Source organism: Hibiscus syriacus, unplaced genomic scaffold, assembly GCF_006381635.1.
Source record: "Hibiscus syriacus cultivar Baekdansim isolate YM2019G1 unplaced genomic scaffold, ASM638163v2 tig00111973_pilon, whole genome shotgun sequence".
Lineage (NCBI taxonomy): Eukaryota > Viridiplantae > Streptophyta > Magnoliopsida > Malvales > Malvaceae > Hibiscus > Hibiscus syriacus.
The window spans coordinates 362386-378183 of NW_024063225.1; the positions used below are offsets into that span (position 1 = coordinate 362386).

The following is a 15798-nucleotide window of genomic DNA, read 5'->3' on the forward strand; positions in this document are numbered from 1 at the left end:
TAAATTTATCATTACTTTTTGAGATATCAAATATGAACACCACAGATATCAAAACCATAAATAAATTGTTAAAAAATATTTTTAAATAAATATTACATTATATTACTGTTATTGAAAAAGGTCTAAGGGGTTGTTTGGTTCACGGCATATAAGATTATCAAGGTAATGAAATCCTCATTCCCCTTTTGGTTGGCCAGTAATCATATTCCTGGTAATCTTTTATTCCCAACAATGAATTTTTTTGAGTATATTACTGGGAATGTGATCACCCATTCTCTTAGGTATTGTTGAATTACTGGCGTTTTGGATTAAAATGCCCTTAATTATTTTTCAAAAATATCATTCTTTTGTCTTTGAATAATAAAAATTCTACGAAGGTTAAATTATAAATTTATCCTTAAACTATTTTAGATTTATAAAAAAAAAAACTATAATTAGAATTTTATATGAAGTTCAAGGGTTAAAATAAAAATTTACTCTTTCATTAAACCTATTTATCTTTTCAATTTTGTAAAAAAATATATATAAATTTTATAAATTTAATTTTTTTTAAGAAAATATATAAATTAATTATAATAATATTATAGTAGAATTAAACTTGTTAAAAAAATAAATATATAATAAGGATAATTTGGTAAAATATATATTTCAATAATCTTTTATTTCTTTAATCAAACACTGTAATCTTACATTCTTGCTAAACCAACCAAACACAAAATATAATATTCACAATAATTTTATTCTTTGATAATCTTTTATTCCTACTGATAATCTTATATTCTATGAATCAAACGCACCCTAAAAATTTTGAAATAAAAAAGTAGTCTATAAAAAAGAATAAGAATCTTTAAAAAATCACATGTGTTGCGCTTTAAGTTCCCAAGCGGAGACGACACACCGAGACATTTTCTTTTTTGTTTGCTCGTAGAACAGGAGTCACTTCGGGACACGTGGAGAGAAGAAACTGGTCTGTTGCGATTATCAATAACGGGCAAATATGGGAAAATGAAGCTCAGTGATAGGGTTACAGAAACAGTAATAGTTTTAGATGGTAAGCCCTTTTCCCATAACCAACCATTTCGGTAAAGGGAAAAAAAGGAGCTTGAGTTTGATTCAGTTACCGGCGGTCTCTAATTCGCTTGGTGCAGGTCGGGAACTGATTGGCTGCTCCTTAATATTAGATTGGATTGGATTTGCTTTTGATTTTAAGCCAGATGGTGTGCCGTGATTGGAGGATGCACAAATCGGATCCCGCCTTGCATCAACTGAATCGGAGACCGCGGTGAGGATTGCGTGGATCTTGCCTTTTCTTCTCCTTTTTCTCCCCTTGCGATTTCATATCTCAGGCTGGATCTAGTATTTGTTTCTTGTTTTCGGTAGTTGCTTTTTTCGAACAACGGTATTTGTTTTATCATTATTGTTATTATTACTATTGATTTGCTTCTCTGAATCTTTATATTTCTGAATTTTTTTCCCTTTAAATATATAATTTGTTATTTTCTATATTTCGTGTGGCGATTCAAATGTGAAGACAATGAAATTTTGTTAGTCGTGGTATATTTTAGATGTTTTCTTTGTATTTTGGATTGATAATCTGTTTTCGCTAGAATTTTATAAGTTTATCCCTCGCCCAAGATCCAACCTTCGTGCTGGTGGTATTGTAGTAAAAAAATGCATCACTTATTGCAAATGTTTTCTGTATGTATAGAAATTAATTTTACATTGAAATTAGTAAATTCCGACTTATTGTTGATTAAGAGTAACATCCATACCCTAAAAAAGATCATTCATAATGGTAGTCTGTTCAAGCATTTTCTGTGATGCCTTAATCTTATGTGTTGGTAGTTTTCATTTAGGTTAACGCCATTTTCAAGTCTTTCGTACAAAAGTTTAGTTTAATAGAAAATTAAAATCCATAAATTTATTAATCATCTTAATCTACTGTATTAGTAGAAGAATGAAGTTGTCTAGTTGCGTTAGTTTTCATTCCTGCATCCATTTCATTAGAAAAATTATTTGAGCCGGCAGGCTAAAGAAAAAGTGATAAAAAGTTTTCTATTTTTATAGCTAGTTTTCTAGTTAGAATTCATATTGTTCCTACCTATTTTTTTATTAAAATATTGTTCCTACCTATCAAACAATCTAATATGAATAACTTGCTATTCACTCGGGTTATTGGCCATGATAATTATGTAGGAGAGATGCCCAAATGGTTTAAGGCGTAGTATAGGAATTGCTATGTAGACTTTTGTTTACGAAGGGTTTGATTCCCTCTCTTTCCTCACCTTCACCTAATTAGCCAATTTTTGTTTCAATTTGCAATGTCCGTGTGAGTCTTTTAGAGGATAAATATTGGTCTTCCGTATAATATTTTTGTAAATATAGATATTCATTCTGGATTTGATAAATTATTTTCTACTTACAATAGTCTTTATTTTATTTCTAGCTACTAATTTCATGCAAGTGATCAACTCATTAGTTCTTATAATTTTTAAGTTACCTATAATGGCTATAAGATATTGGGACTGGTTGAAACTTGTTAAATATAGATATTCCCTCAGAATTTGATAAATTATTTTCTACTTCCAATAGACATTATTTTATTTGTTGTCAAAGCATATTTGTCAGCTATCTAGAATCTAAATTTATGTCCGACATTGACTCTAACCGTTTTTAAATATTTGTCTATATTTCTGTCTACTAATTCAATGCAACCGATTTATTGTTTATCAATTTTTTTAAAAGCCCTTTGTTTCAATTGCTTATAAATTCATTGGTTTTTATACTTTTTCTAAATTACCTTTAAGATATTGGAACAGACCGAAACTTGTAAAATCTTGAAATTTGGTTTTTGTACTGTTCAACGTGTGTTCTATTCTTTTCTTCTTGTTTCTGCTTTGTCCCATATTTATAATATAATTAAAATTTTATTCGCTTTGGAATTTGCGTACTTGAAGTTCAATATTACTGGTATAAACTGAAATTACAGTAGAAATTTTTATTGAGGATTAACTTTTGATTTTCTAGTTGAAGTGCTGGTTGTCTGATTCCTCATGGCAACGATTTTCTTATTTGCACTCTTCTTTTGAACATCTTTATTTTTGGACTAAAATAAATTCCCCCCCCCCACCCACCTTTTTCTTGGTTGATAAGAGATTCTAATCTATTTTTTGTTTTGGCTAGGTCTATTGTTTGTAACGGCTTTCTTCCGAGAAGATATTTACATTTATTATCCGATATGCAATTACTATGGGAAATGATTAGGTGCAGCAGTCTTAATATACGGCTAAAAAAATGTCTTATCGGTTTTGTTATTATTTAAATAACAAAACTGATAAAAAATTACCGGAAACATTATTATTTCTACCGGTTTTGTTATTATTGGGTGTTTTACCAATTTTGTTATTTTTTACCTATTTTGTTATTGTTGGACATTTTAACGGAAATTTTAAAAAACATTGATGTTTTAGGTAGAAATAATTATGTTTTAGGTAATTTTTTACCGGTTTAGTTATTTAAATAATAACAAAATTGGTAGCGTATTTTTTAGCTATATATTAAGGGTGCGTCACTATAGAACTTCCCCAATTCCTATACTTGATGGCCGTATTGATTAATAGCGGATACATGGTTTGTACTTGGTATATATTGACATATTTTGTCATGGAGCCTTTTCTCAATCAATATCTGGAGGGCACTGCAGTTTTTGCCAATTTTTTCAATAGAACGCTTCTCTCTGTTTATCTAATCACGGTTTGGCTTCAAATTTTCAATGCAATGTCTGTTCTTTTATCGTATTTCTCTTACTGATTAAACTGTCGAGTATGTTTTTTGGAAACGATGGCAAGAATTTGTAACTGACTGGAATGGACGGCTGGGGGAGAGGAGACGTGAACTGATGAATCAACAGTGGTTTGTTTTTGTCTGCCTTATTCTCCTTGAGAATCAAATTTAGCATTTTACACTATTGTTTTGGCCAATATAAAGGAATGGTTATATGCAGGACCCGAGTAAGGTTAATGCCAATCAAATGCAAGTTTACATCAAAAAAATCTTAGTAAGTGAACACAATTCATAGACCGCTCATATTGTGTTATGAAGGTATCCAGTTTATTTGTTTTGTTTGTTTGTTTATTTTGCATAGATGCTTCCCCAAAATTGTTGTTGGTCTTGGTGTGGACAAATCCTTATTTTTCTAGAATATTTTTATTTAAAATAAAACGTTAATATATATATTTTCTAGAAAAATCCTTATTTTTCCTAAAACCCTAATTTCAATCTCCCTTACTATTGTTGTGGTTATCCCCTGCCATCGCCTTTGACGTTGAATGACTATTCATTCGTTCTTGTTCAACCATTAATCGATCATTACCCTTGTCGTTTACCAAATCCCTAAGCAGCATAGAAATTTTTATCAGTTCTTTTCTTCACCAGTCGCAATTCATCTCCAATCTCTGCTGCTTCCATTGATTTCTGACTACGGAATATGTAGTCCCCTCTAATGTTTGAGTTTAATTCGATCTCAAACACTTGATTCTGTTTGGTGTCGATTTGTAGTGATTCGGTTATGAAGAATGTAGTCCCTAATTTCAAGAGGATGGAACAATGAATTTTCTTGTTCATCATCGGAAGGGCAACTCGATCTGATTTAAAATGTGCCTGCTTGGTTTCTCTTATTATTATTGGCTTTGCATAAAATTTAAATTTCACCTAGAAGTAGCAACTAAGAGTATATCACATGCTAACAACAAAGTTGAAGGGTATCTCTGTTAATTCCATCGAATTCCTCTTGCTTTGATGTTTTGATCTAATTCAGAGCGAATATTTTCTATACACGATGTAAACATCGCCGATAAGGTCATTCTATTTTCCATGCACCATAGCAACTGCATATATGAATCATTCTTTTTTGATCTTTTCATAAAAACAAACTCAACTTCATGAAATGATATGAGATTTTATTCAATTCAATATTTTTTTATAGAAGGAGAAGAAGCCTAAGTGATGATACATAGCTAATCGAACGTTGCATGTCTTTCGGGGAAGCATCTCATCAGTTCACAAATATGTGGCAGCATCGAGGAGCCCCCACCATCCCAGGAGATCCGCGAATCCACGACAAAGCTTCCTTACTTTTAGAAGTAGGGTAAACAGAAGAATATAGATTGGTTTATTGATACTGTGAATGCATATATGAGTACAAGATTAGTGCTCCTTATATACTACTCTTAGCTGCTAATACAACCACCTTAACTGAACAATTAACCAAAACTAACTTGCTAACAACCTTAGCTGTTATAACAGCTTCAACTTCAGGAAGCTTCCAAGTGTACTGCTAATGTACACGCTGCATTAGCTGATTTAGCACGCTAACATTCCCTCTACTTCTTCTCTTCTCACCTTGAACACACTATTACAACAAGCTCTAAAAATTAATTACAACTAACTTCTAACATTCAACCTTCTTGATGAAAAGATGAACAATTGAATCGAAAGTGCTGACGCTTCCTTCCTTTCACTTAAATCGAAAGTGTCGATGCTTCTTTTCGTTCACTTTGAATCGAAAGTGCTGATGCTTCCTTTCGTTCTTCTTATTCACCTTCATTTCTTTCTTCTTCACCCTCTTTTACAAGGTTCATTGACATATTTTTTTATGGACTATTGGTTGTGAAGCTTTCAAGTCCCACGACACTTAGAGATAGAAGCAACAAAATGAATACAAAAATTAAACTTCTGTTTACACACACAAAAGAATTATACTACTATGCAGAAATAGCAGTGGCATCGTTGAACGAAGATGCCTTGCCATAGGAACCAGTACAATCAACCTTGCGAAGACCTCTATGCTTCTTACATGGGAGACGGATAACACCCCATATGGTCACCACACCCTCATAACCTTTTCCCTTGGTCACACCAATTATATCGATCATCTCATCTTTCTGGAACACAACATCAACTGGAATAGGTTTCTCAAAGAAACTATAAGAGAAGTCAACTTTCTGGCCAACAGTTCCACCATTGACTTGAATCTCCATTAAATGAGCCTTCTTTTTCTTCAAACCCTTCATTTTTCTTATTTGGGTGCGGGCCAAAACACGTATCACGGTGCAATATTTTTTTAGTTTTTCCAGCTACAATTGAAAGTCTTCTTTACCATCTTCAGTTTCAAACTTCTTGGAGTACTTGGTGAAAGCTTTCTTCTTAGACTTGCACCAATGCTTATAGAGCCTTCGTTTCACCTCTTCACTCAGATGTTGAGCCAACACAGTGCCCAAAGTCTGAAGACCAAGAGGAGTTTTGACATATCCAACAACCATAGGTGGTGTCTCAATGATAGTAACTGCTTCACAAGTCTTCTTCTTGTGAAGTTTTAACCCAAGCTTTTCAACTTCCCTCACGATCGCCGCCACCTCCTTATGGGCATTCTCTTTCACGAGAAAATCACTCTCTTTCGCAATGAAATCGAAAACCTTCTCCAAGAACCCAATGGGATTCGCTGGATCCAAGCTGGCAGTAAACGACGCCGGTTTAGAAGCCGTTGCTACTGCCGAAGATGTCGATGGCATTTTCTCCTCCTCTTCCATGCAGCGGAAGAAAAAATAAAGCCAATACCGTTTGGCGAATGATACCATGTTAGAAGTAGGGTAAACAAAAGAATATAGACTGGTTTGTTGATACTGTGAATGCATATATGAGTACAAGATTAGTTCTCCTTATATACTACTACTCTTAGCTGCTAATACAACCACCTTAACTGAACAACTAACCAAAACTAACTTGCTAACAACCTTAGCTGTTATAACAGCTTCCTGTGTACTGCTAATGTACAAACTGCATTAGCTGATTTAGCACGCTAACATTCCCTCTACTTCTTCTTCTTCTTCTCTTCTCACCTTGAACACACTATTACAACAAGCTCTAAAAACTAATTACAACTAACTTCTAACATTCAACCTTCTTGATGAAAAGATGAACAATTGAACCGAAAGTGATGTTAGAAATAAACTAGAATTAACAATTAGTTTGTTTTGATTGTTAGTCTGTTGGATGGTTTTGTTAGCGATTAGCAATATGGGCTATATAAGTCCACTAGTTGTAATGGGTTAAACACACTCTTTTGAATATTTTCAATATACTCGTTCTTTCTGTGACTCTAATAAATAAAACTGCATTTCATAAATCAGAGGCTTCATTCCTCTCTATAGGCCACCGGCTGTTCATCGTTTCCAGTTTTCAATGGCACCTTTCTCACATAGTATCATTCACCAAAGATCCTGATGCCATTGCTTCCGTCACAATTATCGTCTCCACTGCTTTCTTCGTCCGCGATTGTTGTTATTTCTTTCGCCACTCGTCGTCTCTAGTCTGATGTCGTCTTTCTTCTACTGTTGTCCCATTCTTTTATTGGGTTCCTCAGTCACAACGAGGTTTCCTCCGACGCCTCCTTCACCAAATCATGCATCCTCAACCACCGCGAATTTTGTCATCGCTCTTTCCATTCGCCAACCGACTTCGTTCTTCCTTGACAAGTGGTTATTCGTTAGCCATATATCTTCCACTTCTTTGATTTCATTTGTTGTTACGTCAACAATTGCTTCCTTTTTGATTGATTTAGCGTCGATTTTCTTCCATTCGTTATGGATCTCGATTTGGTTAAAGTTTTTTTCCATATCTGATCGAAGGCTTGTTCCATTTTCATTGGCCACTGTCTACTATCGGTTGCTTCATCACCAGTATTTTTTACTCTTCTCTTGTGATACTGGTGGCTCAGTTCATACTAGTGCTAAAAGTTTAACAATGGTGGTGTTATTGATCTATATTAGATTAGGTTATGTTTGAACAATAGCTTCAGCTTCTGGTCCTTCTTTGTTTGGATCTGGTTCCTGGAATATTATAGTACAATGCTTTTTTAGTTAATGGTGAAGGTTGAGTTTCTGTTATAGCTGGTAGTCTGCGGTCCTGCGCCTAGCAATTGTTGAGTTAAGCACTCGGTTATTATTGGTCATTTGTAAGGTTTTCAATTAGTTGTTTGATTCTATGTTGATCTTGTTGAGAATTTATTTTAGAGAAGAGGATTTATGATTTGGTGGTGTTTGGTGCAAGGTTGCATTCAAATGGTTGAATTTTTGTCGTGATAATTTTTTTTCCTAATTGGTGTTTGTGGGCTGGTTATTGAGATGTTGGATTCTTGGTGAGTATGATTACTATTCTCGGTTAGTAGGGGAAGATTTTGATGCTGGTTTTGAGCTTTAATCCTCCATTGGGACATTTTGAAAGTCTTGAGTTGTTGATCCAAGTTCTTTCACACTGGTACTGTTGAATCATTGGTTGCTGCTGGTTCTTGATTTGGGTTTTTCACTTCTTGGTTTGCATTACTTGTTTGTTTGCTCAAATACTCTTTGTTTTAGTTTCTTCATGGTCTGCTGCTTCTATCACAAGGTAACATGAGACTTGAAAGCTTCACAGCCAAGTGTTCATGACCGAAAATATCTGGGGAGGGTTAAGAGTTTAACAGCCTTGCCTTCCTTAACTAGACAAAACACTTTGTTTTCTTGCCCAAGAAAGGCTTCAGATTGCACCCAGAAGCTTGTAGTTTAACCATCTTGCTTCCACAAAAAAGAAAGTCCGAATAAGTGAGAAGAAGAACTGTTTTGATTCATGAAAAAGTCTCAAATAAAAGAATGAGAAAGAAAAGAAATGTGAATAAAGTATAACGAAAGCATAGCACTTTCGATTCTCGATAAATCACCTAAGTAAAAGGAAGAGATTTTTTAAGGAACTTTAGATGAAAGAGTGAAGAAAGAAAGACAAAATGGTGAATGATGAGAAAGTCTATCAAGAACCATCTTTTTCATTTCTTGGTTGAGAACCAGCAACTCATTGCAACACTTCGTTTGTATCTCTTATTCAAGAATCAACTACAAAGAAGATCAAGAACTTGAAGAAGCAGGGTGAATGTTAGAAATAAACTAGAATTAACAATTAGTTTGTTTTGACTGTTAGTATGTTGGATGGATTTGTTAGACGATTAACAATATGGGCTATATAAGCCCACTAGTTGTAATGGGTTAAACACACTCTTTTGAATATTTTCAATATACTCGTTTTTTCTGTGACTCTAATAAACAATACTGCATTTCATAAATCAGAGGCTTCATTCCTCTCCATAGGCCACCGGCTGTTCATCGTTTCCGTTCGTCAATGGCACCTTTCTCACACTTACAATCACTTTCAACAACAGCATGGTGAATATTCAGATTCCATGCCGAAGTTAATCCCTTGAAGATGTCCCACAATTCCATATCAAGGACCGAAAAAGCTCCAATAACTTTGGAGAACCCATAATTCAACCACCCTCATGGTTTAACAGAACACCGCCACGAGTGGATAACCTCGTTGTAGACTGTCAAGTGTCGTTCGAGTTAAGCTTAACCCAACCCATAGACGACGGTTTCTAAGTTGCAAGGTGATTCACCCATTTTTCGGCCTTTCAGTCCCTACAGTCCATGTGGAGAAAGCATGCATAGCTTTCATGGTGAGTTGTATACCTTGTTGTAAAACAGATTCGTCTATCACATAGCTTAGATCAAATAATAAATGGTTTTGACATAATCATAAACTCCAAATAAAAGCTCCAAACAGTAAGTTCCAATCAGTCTCATCGTTTGGGAAATAGGTAGGATGGCTCAAATTCTTCTCAATCCATAACCCAATTTCCATATATAAGAACTCTAATAATAGATTCGATTTAATTAGCGTAGACTAGGTAGCTTTTGCAGCCGCACACTCGTGAAAAACGTGTGTAGTTGATTCAGAGATATCTCCGCAAATAACACAACTTGCATGGACAGACATATACCGCCAAACCCGTTCGACGGGATAACAATTTACCTTTGCAAATAAGACATCATTCACACATGCGACAATCCACGATATGACAAAATTGATCTCCATTGAACTTACTACTCTACACTGTCCTTGGTAGCACGTAAATGATACGCACCCTTGGTCGTAAATTTCCTATGTACATCCCATTTCCAATCAGGAGTATCTGGACCACCATTTACAAGAGGAGGACGAACCACCGTTTGAAAGCGAATTATTGACAGAGGGAGCATTAAACACATAGCTTCCCAATTTCAGTCTCTGTCCTAGCCTACCATATCACATACTCAGACATTTGCAAGGACAAAAACTCCATTTATGAGGCAACTTTCGCTCAACGCCTTAAGGGTACCCAACCAAGTGTTGTACCAAAAGTTCGTCATTGTACCATTTCCAAGATTTCACACAATTCCTTCCCGGATAGTTTCTCAAACAAGGCTTACTCCCTTCCAGAATTTGGAGCAAATGCATCAATCAAGAACAGCCGAGGTGAGATCCTGAACTTTGTATTTCCCAAACAACACTAGAGCCCAAAGTTTATTCTTGTCAGCCACAACAAAATGCTACTTTCATGAGGAAAGCTTCATTCTAGCCCTAGGGTTGAAGTTTTCTCATGCTTAGGCCACCATTATTCATTGGTTTGCAAACCTCCTCCTAGAGAACAAGATGAACCGATCGCTTAGATTCTGAACTTCACCAGATGAAGGCCTGAATAAGACATTCTATTTTTTCATAATTTCTTTTAAAAAGGAAACAAGTTTGCATCGTATAAGATGGTAAGACGATGAGTACAAATTTTTCACAAGAGTAATTCAACTTGACAAAGAGCAAGATTTCTCTTTCCATCCAAATTAACGGTCCCTAGCCTTCAAAATTATGTATTGATAAGTCACATAGGTTACTCGATTTGGAGCAAAAGGATTCAAGATACTTTTCAAAATTGTCAACATATGTAAACTAGAATATGCTATTGGTATCCATGCGAGTCAGCTCATCCATATTTTTTAAGAAACGTATGTTAATTTTGGCGAGGCTAATTTTGTGCCCTTAATTGTCATAAAAATCACCAAGGATCCGTTAGATTATACCCAATTGGGAAAGCAAGGCTTTGGTAAAAAAAATGAGATTATCAGCAACGAAAAGATGGGACAACACATTGCCTCTTCTGGGCAAACAGTTTGACTTTCAAAGCCTTACTTCAAATGCATCATGTATGACTTTGCTAAACATGCCATGCAAAGAACAAATAGATAAGGTGATCTCTCTTTATTTGATTTCGCGTTAAGAATGTAATACATCGACGGTTCCTTATTCCAAAAAATTTGAGTAGATATAAAGGTGACGCAATTCATGATTAATGCTTGAACGTCTTTAAGACAACTACATCTGATAGAGCATCGGTATTAAAAGAATCATTCAAGTCTATCCTAAGCTTTCACAAGATCGATTTTAATGGCTATCCATCCAATCCAATCTTGCTTTCGTTTTATTTTATGTATAACTTCATGAGCAATGATAATGTTATCAATTATAACTAGAGCAAAACTAGTGTGACTTTCCGAGATCCATTTCAACAAAAACTGTTTCAAACGATTAACAATGATTTCTATAATTGTTTTAAAGAGTATCGTACACAGACTAATAGGAAAAAATTGTGTAAATTCTCAGGTGCTTCAATCATCGAAATAAGGACTAAAAGAGTTCAATTAAGCGCTTCCGATATACTTCCACACTTAAAGCTCTCTCTAACCATCTGACAAACATTTACTCCAACAATATCTCAATTTTATTGGTAAAAAAGAAACATGAAAACCACAAACACCCCATGGCTTTAGAGGGGTGTATCTAAAAAATAACTTGTTTAATCTCACCATCGGGAACTTGAGCCATCAATTCTCGCAAAGAATTCTCTGGAAAAAAAAATTCCTCCAATATTATAGGTTTAACCCATCTCACCATTACTTGAGAAAAGATTTGCAAAAAGAAAAGATCGTTGCTTGTCTCTGAAGTTTGCCTTTATCTGAATACCATGTACCGTCAATCATGCGGAAAGAAGATATGATGTTAATTCATTGGCTTTGCTTGGCATTAGCATGAAAAAATTCGCATTGTGATCACCATATAAATACTAATTGCATCGTGATTTTTGGAATCATAAGCTCTCCTTTTGTTCTCGTACATGCTCCAATCTTCTTTTAATATACCCTCTAATTCAACAATGTAATTATAATGGCGGGTCTTTAACGCTCTATCTAGTCCCTCAATGGAGTAACTTCTTTTTATTCGGGGTAAAGTATAGTAATGGTCACTGAAATTTTCTAAAGCTTTCATTTAGGTCCCTCAACTTTTAAAACTTTCAATACAGTCCTCCAACATTTAGTTCATTCGTAATATGGTCCCCGACATAACCGGCCGTTTGACGCCGTTACACTGCCGTTAGTACGTTTTCAATATGGTCACTAAACTTTTCAGGCACTTGCATTTAGGTCCCCCAACTTTTAAAACTTGCAACACAATCATCAATTTCATTATAAACCCTAAATTACTTTTCAATCTCGAATTTCCTTTTTTGCTTCTCTATTCTCATTTCCAACGTAACTTTTTAGTCGGGGATGCATGGGAAATTCTAATCTAACTTTGAATTACGTGGAGGTGTTGACTTGAATAAGGGTTCATTGAGAGAAGACCTGAGCAAGGGACTATCGGGACCATCAATGATTCAAGGTGTAATGAGATACATGTCATCTCAGGTGAAGCATAGATGTTCGATGAAATGCTTGTGAGAAAAAATAGGATTAGAAATTCAGAGTTGACAAATACTACTAAGATGAACTAAGTATCATTGTTGAAAGTCACCAACAAAGCTGGAATTATTTTGTATAAATGACATATAATAATTTCATCTTTAACCTTGTGGTTAAAGATTTTCCAACAGATGATCAAATATAATGAAATCCCAAACAGCATATTCACCTCTCAGTCTCTTTCGCTCGCATGCATTCTCGTTTGGGTTTTGTTCTTCAATTTTTCGCCATGTAAAATTGTAAATCCAGGCAATACTCTGCCTTTCAGTTTTTTATTAATAAAGAAAAAATGGAGGAAGAATTACTGGAACACAACACCGATTGTGTTTATTTCTTAGCCTTTCCCCTCACTTGTAAAAAGGTATATATTTTCTCTTTTGAGCTATCCGGAAGTAAGCTTTTCCTTTTTCGCACTTTCTCATTTTCAGCTCGCATTGTGTGTTTTTTGTTGAATTTTTTATGTTTCTGGAACTGCATGTCAATGATATGGATATTCAGTGTTAGTTTTAAACCAAAACCATCTAATTTTCTTTCTTTCTTCTTAATAAAAAGTTTTAGTACTCCTTATGAAAGATATTCAGTCCATCAAAATAGAAGTGAAAGAGGGTCCTAGGCTAAATTTTTGGATTTTCTTGTTTGGTTTTTCTTTAAATCAGGGATTTAGTTATGAGTATTGACATAGTGAAATCGATAGACTTAATCCGAGAGACTGCTGGTACTAGTTTACAGAGAATTGTATTGATTCGACCTGTGGTTTTCGGCGTCCTGTGAGCTCGTATTCTTTTTAATAAGTTAATATTGATTATGAGACTGATATATCGTGAACGAATTGAATTTTTTTACATGTTTTAAAAATTGAGGATCGTGTTACAAATTTTAAAAGTTGGGGGACCTAAATGCAAGCTCCTGAAAAGTTCAGTGACCATATTGCAAATGTATTAACTGCAATGTAACGGTGTCAAACGACCGTTATGTCGGGGACCATATTGCAAACGGACTAAATGTTGGAGAAGTGTATTACAAGTTTTAAAAGTTGGGGAACTAAATAAAAGATTTAGAAAAGTTCAGTGACCATTATTATACTTTACCCTTTTATTCTTGTCGATCTCCCCAAAAATACATGTGCTATGTTTGTACCAACTCTTCATATCAAACCCTCTATTCTTTCATCTTATTTTAGAATTCTTTTAAAATTACCCTCAAGATGCCAAGGATTTCCATGATTCAAATCCATCTGCGATAATTTGTCCCACAGATGTTTCCTTGGTAAGATATTAGGGCCAACATAGATCATTGTGATAAAAATCGAACGTATAAACTCAGAAGAGCATACCTTGATGTGTAGAGAACCCCGAGCTGAAAACCCTATTGCCAAAAAAATCAATTACCCCCGTTAAACCCCTAAGTTTCGATACTAAATTAATTCAAAAAACCCAATTTCTGTACCATGTTATCACCCCGAGTATCACTAATTCTAATCTCTAGTAAAGCCACCATCAGAAGATAATATTCAAAGATAAGTCTCTTGCAATGTCGTCTACAGGAAAGGCTAGCAACACCCTAACTGTTCCAAATCATATAACCAAACATATGAAAAATCAAGAAAAAAATCTCAACCTCTCAGCCTCTATCTCCATTGGGTTAGTTTCATTACTAACCTCATTCTCCATCACCAATTTCACTGGTAGCACCCTTTTATCTTAATGTAGTCCACTTTGGTTCTGATGTCATGTAGTCACACCATTCAACATACTGAAAGCCGCCGACATCCAGTCCGCAAGAACCAATCTCACTGATAGTTTATAATGATTTTTTAACCGGTGGAGATCATATCTTAATTAAATAAAAATGAAAGTGATAATATTTTAACTAAACAAAAACGAAAGTGATCATATATTATGATTTTTGGAATCAGTGAGGAAAAGTGGATAAAATACAAACATAGGTGATCAAACATGTAATTAATCTATTCTTTAGCATAATAACTGTTAGGGTAAACTACATGAATGATCACTTATTGTATTTGTATACTTTTACTCATCAAATTAAAAAAAAACATAAGTTTTGGCCACTTACATTATCATTTTATTAAGATTTGGTCATTGAAATATTGAATGTCGTTAGTCTAATAATATAATATATTAGTAAATGATATAATTTTATTTTAACCACTCCACTTTGAATAAAATGATAATTGTGGGCTCTTTAAAATGTTTGAACAAAAATACCACTTAATCTATAATAGAAATAAGATTGTACTGGTGAATAGAAAAGTAAAATTTCAGAAAATATAATTTTTTAAAAATATGAATCTTTTAAATATTTATTTATTTTTCTCAATTTTTAATATTACTTAACGATGAATAGAAAAATATTAAATTTTATTTTTTTCTATCATACATACCAATAAAAATATATATTTTCAATCTTGCCACTTTTCTATATTTTATTATTGGCTTAAATGCCCCATTGCCCCCTGATCTATACCATTTGTACCAAGTTGCCCCTTAAAGTACTTTTCGAGGAGTTTTACTCCCTGAACTAAAAATCGTTATCCCATTTACCCAAAATCATTAACACCGTTAAAAAATTCTCAGACCCATCAGAACACACCACGTCACCCTTTTTTTAGATTTTATTTTCGTCCAAAAAACATAAAAAAAAAGAAAATAAAACATTTTTAGTAATAAAAAATGGTTGAAATAAAAGTATTGAACTAGTTTATTTCCCATATTTTTCAAACCATCTCATCGTCTTCTCTTCTTCTTTGTTTTAACGATTCTCTTTCTCACTGTCATTTTTCAAACTGTGGATTTTCTTCTCTTTCTCTTCTTCAAACAATCAATTTTCTTCTATTTCTCTTATTCTTGAACAACCAATTAAGTTTCTTTAACTAATTTTGGCAATGTAGGAGATTAGTTGAGCAAACCTTTCTTGAATATGGTGATTTTGGAAAACCCAAAATCAAAAACTTCGTTGGCGAAAGAAAGGTTAGTTTCTGATTTTTTTCAATTTTTTGTTTTTGATGAAGTGTGTTTCTGGTTTATATCGATTAAAACCCTAGATTGATGAAATTATTTGACCGTGTTTGTGACAAAAAAATTAA

The 15798-nt window shown here is 34.0% G+C and overlaps 1 pseudogene; it reads right to left on the bottom strand.

Annotated features, from left to right (window-relative positions):
* Positions 1-5762: 5762 nt before the first annotated feature.
* Positions 5763-6578, bottom strand: LOC120173587 (annotated as a pseudogene).
* Between the last annotated feature and the right edge of the window lie 9220 nt (positions 6579-15798).